Genomic DNA, 9,151 nt, shown 5'->3' with positions numbered 1-9,151 from the left:
TATCAATACATTGCACACATGTAAGTGGGTTGTTCCACAAGGCAGAAACTGGACATAAAAACCTGAAGATGCTTGTAGTCTGTTTTGTAGGCTTTACTACACACTTTTGTTTTTAAACGATAAATTGTATGCTGCTGCGAACAGGTTTGGGTGGCGAAGATGATGAATTTCAGTGAAGTTACCCAGTTTTTACTGTCACTTATTGTGTACATTGTGTACTTGCTTTAGCAGATTCTATTAATTTAATTGAATTTGGTCACATAACCCCTAATCACCTGCGCTTTGTAGTTTACTAGGTGCCTACTGGGGGCACTGTCAAAAAAAACCTTTCTACAATAAGTTTCATACCTACCAGACATAATAAAAACAAAAACTGTAACAGTTACTTTACTCAATCATGTTCTGATACAATGGTGTTGCAGGAGGTCACTAGTGCAGGTGGTCCAGAGTCCCACACAAGATAAGAGGGAAATTATCCATAAATATGAAAGAAAGTAATCTGCACGTGAAAGCTTGACTGATCTACTTTCTTTTCCTGCAGTCGTGGATCCCAGCACAATGACGCAAAATGGTCTCCTGAGAACTACAAAAAGTGAGTAAAATAATTACTGGTAAATACAGCAAGCGATTTCACACCATTCTACTTTAATATTTAACCTCATAGATAACAAAGCTGTGTAAGGATTGACTGAGAGTACCAGTAAGCTCTCTGTTTCATTCTTCAGTCAGTAAGTAGATTTAACTAATATACTATGTATATGAATACATGCTTTAGCTCAGGGGTGTCCAATCACGGTTAAGGGCTGGATCAAAGGCCAGGAGTGGAAGAGCCAACTTTGGCCACCCCTGCTTTAACTCTACTCTAGATCAAGTGGCATTTTTTCCCAAGCTATTATGATCTATTATGCACTGCACTGTAAGCTCAGTGAATGTTTCTCATGGTGTTGTTTCAGGCGTGTGGCAGCTCTGGAGGCCAGGCAGAGCCAGCAGGGGGCACCGTCTCAGCACGGGACCCGCATTCCTGTCCAGAACCACTCTTTGTGACCTGAGCAAGGAAGATCGGGCCATTACAGAGAGACTGGAGAGACTGAAGGCCAATACCAAACCCAGTAAGTTCATTCCTCAATGTATTGATTTAAAGGGGAGGCTTCATGAGCTGGCCGGCTTACCCTTTATGTAATAGTGCCCATGTTTTCTTCCACCTTTCTGTTAGGTGTGAGATACAGTAGTAGTGTAGCTGCTTCATCAGTATTTCTGATGTTTTAATGCTCCCCATTTTAATTGCAGTAATCATATGGCAAATGCATTGAATTGTATTTAACTAACTGGTACATTATTACTATTATTAAAATATGTCAGGTTGAATCTGTCTGCCATTCACTTTTATTGGATTCCAATTCCTGTTATCCTGCGATAAAACCACACAGTACTAAAATAGTCCATTGACCACATAGCTAAAGCAGCCTGGCATTGAGCGGAGTGACTTCATAAAATTGTTACTTAATAAAATGGGGGTTATTTTGTTGAAGTGTTCTTCTGAAAAACAGTAATTTGTGATTCTATAATCAGAGATGATCCCCTCTGAGAAAGAAATTGAGTCCAAATACAGAGAAGAGCAGACTGCAGGAGGCCATGGCAGAGCTGAAACAGGACAACATCTGCCAGGAACAGGTGCTGCAGATTGCAAAGAGGCTGGCTGCTCTCAAAGGAAAGGACCCTGACAAGAGTGAGTGACTCTCACGTAACACAGTACTTTGCGCCACCACTCATGTCGCCTGACAAAATAATTTCCTAAATCTTCCTTGTCATGCACTTCTTTTCACTATAAAAGTCTCAAACGTTCAGTTTTTAAAGAAACACGTTGGGCCCGATCTTCGATCTTCACGCAATCCCCTCGCTAAATTTGTGCCTCGCAAAAAAATAGTGCTTTGTCACAAAATGAGAGATATTCCAAAATGGCACAAAGCAGTTGCGAGACATTGGAATATAGCAGTTTTTTGAGCAATTAGCAAATCTGTTTGTGCCTCGCAAAACTATCTGCCATTCACTATCAATATAGCAACTGCACACAACAGCCAAGCGAGAATGCAGAATGATGGACAGTCGCCATTAGTAATGCGGCAAGCTGCTATCATTGGTGTTGCCACAGCATGTACCGATATGACAGCAGACGAGACCACACAGTATATCGTGCACACATAAATACGGACCATTCAAATCACAATTGGCTCCATAGCTAGGCACCGAGTTTTCAAACTAATGTACTGATAACACTACTGTTGTATTGACTACAGACAGTATTGTATCACAAGGAAATACTATATAGGTTTCTTTAAAGGCCAGCTGATCCAACATAGCCGTATGTTTTTGAAGTAAAATAAAATTTAAAAAAGGCTTTAGATACTGTCTTTTTTCTGAATGATTTTTTTCATATATATAAGTCGTGCTGTGACAAAGTCTACTGTGGTAGCACGCTCTCTGATTTGTAAATGTAACAAAGTAATTCATCTGCAAGTAAACATCAATCAGGCATTTTTATATACACAATTGGTGGGGTTGGGGTTCTGTACTATTGTACGTTTGTACTATTGTACCCAACTCCAGAGTGGACTGTTACTCTGACACTATTTGAGCCAGCGGTGCACAGTTATTGGAACTACTCCAGAGTGGACTGTTACTCTGACACTATTTGAGCTAGCGGTGCGCAGTTATTGGAACTAACGCATCGCAATTATCGCGCAGATATTGGTATATTCAGACGAATTAGGGCTTTTGCCCAATTCAAAAATTGATTGCACTATGTGCATATTGAATGTCCACCTAGAATATATTTGCATCTCATGTTTCTATTTACCGATGCATTACCGTATGCTAATAGGACCGTATTAAAGGAACATAAGGAAGGCAGTGTGCTGGACAGAGGTGAGTGCATGTTTCCACACTCGTCTGTTGGGCATGGGAATACGCTATAAACATCACTATGATATGCACATGTTATATATGTTATGGTAACAAAAAAGAGGCTTATTGCTTATATGTTTTTGCCGCAAATTGACTATGGTGATGCAGTATATAGGTTTGCATCACCATCAACTTTAGGTAAACTGGACTCACTATATCTTGCAGCATTGAGGTACAATACAAATACAAGATTTAATACTCATCATTGTATATTATGCGATTTGGTAGGCTGGACTTCTTTGGCTTTACGCAGGTTGAAGCACTGGAATATTCTAGTATGTAAGGCTATTCAATGTAAATTATATGAATATACTTATTTAAATGAATACCTTATAGCTTCCCATAGCAACCATAGCCTCAGATCTCATTCTTTTTTGCATTTTAAAATCCCAAATGTGCGTACTGAAGCTAGTAAAGGATCCTTTGCTTATTATGCCCCATGGTCCTGGAATGAGTTCCAGTCCAAACTAAAGCTGCAGACCCAGATATCTTTATTGCAATTTAAGAGTAAACTGCATGATTTCATGACTGAGAGTTGTAATTGTTTTAAATAGTTGACTACTTTTGCGTATTTTGATTATTGTTTTAAATGTGATTTCCTGTGTCATAATGGTATTTTATTGTATATTGTTGTTGTTATCCGATTGACTTGCTGCTACCTGCTTGGCTAGGTCTCACTGGTAAAAGAGGTTTTAATCTCAATGTGACTACAAGGATAATAAATACATTTTATATTTATATGTATATCTCCAGGTATTGACTGCTGATCTAAAAAACTTAAAAGAAAAAATAGGAAGATATTGCATAGTCGGCATCCAGTTTGGGGTCATACAAGTACTAATATATTTGTGCACAGTTTTTTCAAAGGCTTTGTTGGGCACACAAGCCATCGTCTTACATATTATAGATTATAAAACGACGGCTCGTGTCTAGAAAAAAAAAAAACTGGTTTTCTGAATAAGGTGTCTAGAAGGGCTAATATTCCAATAGTATCCTAATACTAAGCGGGTATTCGATATCACATTTTCGGAATACTGGTATACAGAATATGGAGGGATTCATTCGGAATACCCTGTTTACATGGCATGGAATAGCTATTCAAATTTCCCACTATTCCGAATACAACTAAAACCCTGATAGAACAGGACAACTGGAACAGGTACCCAGATAGCAGTATGGGTGCAGTCAATTACACGTACGAGCAGCAGGTGTGCGACCTCATAAAAACCCTGCATTATCTCCTCCCTGTTTGCTCTGGTACTGGGGAATTTAATATGTTCCTCAGCACGTCACAGCAACGTGATTATGAACCGGTCGAGGTGGCGGACACGGCTGACTGGGTAATCCCCACTGTATCACCTGCTACCTTCTGGAAGGTCCCGGTAGCCAGGATACACATACAGACAGACACTGCCAATTGCTCAGACAAGGCATAACTGCGCAGGTTTGTTCTAGCCAGGTTATCATGTGCAGCATGTGGCATAGATGAGTCGAGACAATACCTGGACACGATTTGCTCATTGCTGAGTTCCTGCCGAGGCTGGTGCACCATTTCAGCATATCTTCGCCTATGTCGGGGTTGCTGTTGCTGGGTGTGCGCTGCATGCTACCCACATTTCCCATTGTTGCCTGTTTGTAGTCAGTGCTGGAATGGTAGTGTGCGCGGAGTTAACACAGTCCTTTTACAATCCTTATTCTGAGCGTCACAAACCTGGTTTTGTGCTTGGAACATACCTTCGAATATACCAGGATCACCCATATTGCGCGATGCATACATTTGATTTCTGAACAACCCAGAATGAGTTGTGACGCGCAAAAGGACATTTCGAATATGGCAACTTGGCACAATTTCAGCACAACGGCCATTTGCAACGCGCATACCCCTCTGCGGTGCGCAAACCTTTCCAATATGGGGGCTGTTATGTCTTTTCGCTTTATAACATGAAATCTGGTACTACACTCTAGGAAGTTCTCATTTTGCTTGCCTTGACTTCCAGGAAACCTGTTACTGCTTTACTTATTTGGTCATTTCACCTGAGTAGTGTCTTTGAGGTCATAGCATGTGACTGGCTGTAAAGCATGTCGGTCATTAAGGGAAGCAGCTGGTTGATTACTGACAGGAAGGAAGGAAGGTCCTGTGTGCAGCAGTCAGAGTAAAGCTCTGGTGGGCTGCTGCTTCTGTTGCTGTGTGGGAAGTACATCTGTACTATGGCAGCAGGGTAAAAGAGCTTCTTCAAACTAAATATAATGTCAAAAAAAAAAAAAAAAACAGTGGAAAACTACGATCTACAGCAGAATTCATAAAAATTGTAGAAAGAGATTTTGGGAAGAAAAAATTGTGATTTGCTTGAAAATGATAGCAGTGGTGGTAGTATGAAAAAGAAATACCTGCAGTTTCAATAACATAAGCTATATTTCTAGTTTTTTTTAACCTATTTTATAATTGGTGCATGCAACAATACATGCCGATTGTTAATATTTTAATTATTCAAGTTACAATAGATAAAAAAAATTAAAACAGGTTCCCGTTTCAAATGAGACTGGCTGCTTATTCAACACCTCTCTGAGCATACCGTAAAAATAACATTCTTAGTTCCACACACAAGGTGGCAGCACTGTGCTGTTGTCAGCTTTATGCACTTATCCAGTTAGGTTTTCTTCTGTCTTAAAAATATATTTGCCTCTCATTCACATTTACACAAGCCACAAACATGTATTAAATTATATACAGCAATAGGACACACATAATTAAGTAATTGGTATGCTTTTACATGCAAGCCATTTAGAGTCACTTAATGTTTAGCTGTTTTTTAAAGTCTTTGAAATGATGTGCTTCATTTTCTTTTCAAAGCTCTCTGACGAAGCAGCTATAGATGAAGCTAGTGGCTATAGCATTCCATCTGAATTGACCAGACCACCAAACACGACCAAGCAAGCAGTGAAAACCAAACAGGTAATGACACAATACCCCTAGCATGGGGTTGCACAGAGAAATATATTTGCGTGTGACACCATTTGCTTGTTGCAAGCAACCTGTCTTTAGCTCTGTAACCAAGCAACCTCTCTTCAGCTCTGTAACCAAGCAGCCTGTCTTGAGAACCGCTTATCCAATTGCCATGAAACTTGGTATGGACATTATTTGGCAAAAGTTAGTGAGAATATCAGAGTCTGGGGATATATGGACGTGTCTGTCTGTCTATTATCCATCTATCTGCACATCTATCTGGAGAATGGCTTATCAAATTGATTAATTACATTTCAATGCTTCTTTGTATTATATGCTATTATATAATGCTGTTGATAAATGTCATCAACTTGTTCTTCATACTGCTAGGTCTAATTTTGAGTGTACATCTGTAGTGGGTGTTGAGTGTTACTGACATACACAACTATTTATTTGTTTCTCTGTTCTGAACTGTTCTGTTTGCATTATTTGCCTGCTTTTTTCCTCTTGTTTTATCTTTTTCAATGTCATATTGCAATATAGCCAGTGTTTTTTTAATTTTTTATATGAATATTCTCAATCGTGGTTTAATGTCACCTCCAGCAGTGACTAAGAAGCCTGTCACTGTTCCCTGGGAGCCAGACAGCGATGATGAAGAATTGCCCTGGTGCTGTATCTGTAACGGTGACGTCACACTATGCTGCCATAGCTATGACAGGAATCTCTTCTGCCAAAGATGTTTCAGGTATCCGAATCATTAGAAAGCATCCCTATATCTATGTGAAAAAAATACAACTGTGTACCCTAGTACTGACAAAATACAAATATTGAGAAAATGATGAAAGCGTGCTTAGGTTATCCAAGCAGTAGTAAATGTCTTTACATGTCATAATTGAGAGACATTGTGAATATCTATTTGTAATGTACAAGTAGATATTGGAAAAACACTTGCTGAAATGTCTGTCTATTAGATCATGAAGTCTCTTGATTTCCATTACATGAGAGTAGATGTTGAACTTCATGCTGATTTGAACTCGGCTCTCGCCAAGATAAGCACCAACTAAGACGTAGCTTTGCAGTAAACTAGTTGTCATGAGTGATGTATATGTATCTTTTGGTAAATTCAAATCCACTCCCAAAAACAGTGACCTTTACTTCCAGAATCAGAATATATCATTCTGATATAATCCACAGTTCAGACTATATCTTTCTTCCAGCTACCTACCTAATTAACACTTTGTTTTAATGCAGGGTAGGACATGATGAATGTGACAGAAAGGAGCATCGAACAGTCACTTACCAACCGCCGAGAAAACAGAAGAAGAAATGAAATGCTTGGGGACCTTGCCAACAATAATAACCAAACACTTGAGTCAAGCTGAAAGTATATTACCTGCAACACTGCATGGTGTGCATAAGACAGTAATCCTGTGATTAATGTAATAAACCATAGAATATAAGCATTACCCCTCCATGCAGACAGCCTTACTGCATGTTGCTTGCATTGCTTTTGGTGGATCCAAAACTCAAATGTGTCAGTAAATAGTATACTTAAGTCTGGTTTTGTATATTGCCTTTTGGCTTAAAGGAATGCTAACCAATGCTATATATATATAGCATTGGTTATAGGAAATTACATTGTTTTCCGCAATATACAATTTGGACTAATTATAATATATATATATATATGCGTATATTAAGGACTGGTAGCATTCCTTATATATTATAATATATATATTATATATATATATATATATATATATATATATATATATATATATATATATATATATATATATATATATATATATATGTAAGGTAGGTACCAGGGAGGGGGTTAAAATCCTTCCCTGCTAAAAACCTTGTGAGAATGCACATTTGGGTGTTATGGGGTTTAATTGTGTAATTGTTTTAATGATTTAGTTAATCCTCGGCACCTGGTCGTAATTATAAATTAGAGACAGGTGCAGGGTATTTGAGAGGCAGCCAGACTGATCGGGGCTGCTGAGTGAAGAGCCCGACTGCGTGTGTGTCCAGTCGTATTGAAGGTGAAGTGCTGAGTGAAGAGCCCGACTGCGTGTGTGTCCAGTCGTATTGAAGAGAGTGTTGAGAGAAGCCCGTTTGTGTTTTGGTGTTTGTCAGGTAAACGGCTTAGCCGTCCTGTGTGTGAGTCAGGGATCGGCTGGTGTATAGTGAGAGCTCCAAAACGGAGTTAGGTGTTTATTTCTGTTTTGTTTTATGTTTATTAAAAGTGCGCGTCAGCGCTAAAGCAATTCCGTTTCTGTGTCCTGGGTCTACTTTAAAAGGGGCAACGAACTCCGTGAGTGCGAGGATCGTTTACAATATCGTATATATATATCGTTATATATATATATACATATATTGTGTGTGTTGTGTATATATATATATATGTGTGTGTATGTATGCATGTATATATATTAGCTTTATGAACACCTGCCCCCTTTTATTATACTGAGAATTGTTTGGATCTTCACTTTTTTATACATTCTGGTACCTTTCTATGGGTCTGATGCTAAACCATAAAATGATTAGTTACTAGGAATCAGCAGCAACTTTTGATCTGTAGCGTTGCAATTGAAATACCAGTTGAAAATAGAAACAAATAACCAGCATATCCCCAAATGAAGAAAAGGGAGATTGTGATAATATTGCTAGTGCTTATAAGAAGTAGCAACATGTAACATTGATTAGTGCTGTTGAACTTTAAGCGCTTGTGAAACAGGTCATTGAACTGTGGACACCATTTCAAAGTCTTGGGACAGATTTAAGATTTTGTTCGTGAGCAAAGTTTAAAAGTATAGAACTAATACTCTTTTGTGTTCATTTCTGTTTGTGAAGCACTTTTACATGGAGTTGATATAGTTTGCACTATAGCAAAGATGAAATACCCATTTCTAAAGAGGACGGGTGAAAAAATGAAAAGCAGTAACCGACTTCCTGTAAGACATGGCTTGCAAACTGAGTTTTTTTTTTTCTTAACAAAGTGTATACGAGACATTATGTTTTAAAATGAAAAGACATGTTTTCTATACCATACGTTACTTTACAAACTGCACATTGGTGACCTATTTAATGTTAGCTGCAATTGCTTTATTTGTTTACTGGATGTTTTCTACCAATTGCTTTACAAAACAATGAAATCAAGTGCTGCCAACTAAATGTAAAGATTTCTAAGAGTAACATATTTATCCAAGCAATCTAACACCTAATTTATATTCAGTACAA

The 9,151-nt window shown here is 38.3% G+C and overlaps 1 long non-coding RNA gene across 1 annotated transcript; it reads left to right on the top strand.

Moving 5' to 3' along the window:
• The first annotated feature begins 540 nt into the window (after positions 1 to 540).
• LOC121330393 lies at positions 541 to 7,417 on the top strand. Its single transcript, XR_005951855.1, has 6 exons — positions 541 to 592; positions 954 to 1,109; positions 1,570 to 1,726; positions 5,813 to 5,914; positions 6,509 to 6,650; positions 7,157 to 7,417. It is a non-coding gene; the product is annotated as an uncharacterized LOC121330393 (long non-coding RNA).
• Positions 7,418 to 9,151: the final 1,734 nt, after the last annotated feature.

The sequence above is a fragment of the Polyodon spathula genome, chromosome 17 (genome assembly GCF_017654505.1).
Source record: "Polyodon spathula isolate WHYD16114869_AA chromosome 17, ASM1765450v1, whole genome shotgun sequence".
Classification (NCBI taxonomy): Eukaryota; Metazoa; Chordata; class Actinopteri; order Acipenseriformes; family Polyodontidae; genus Polyodon; species Polyodon spathula.
This window is presented reverse-complemented; position numbering and strand designations above follow the sequence as displayed.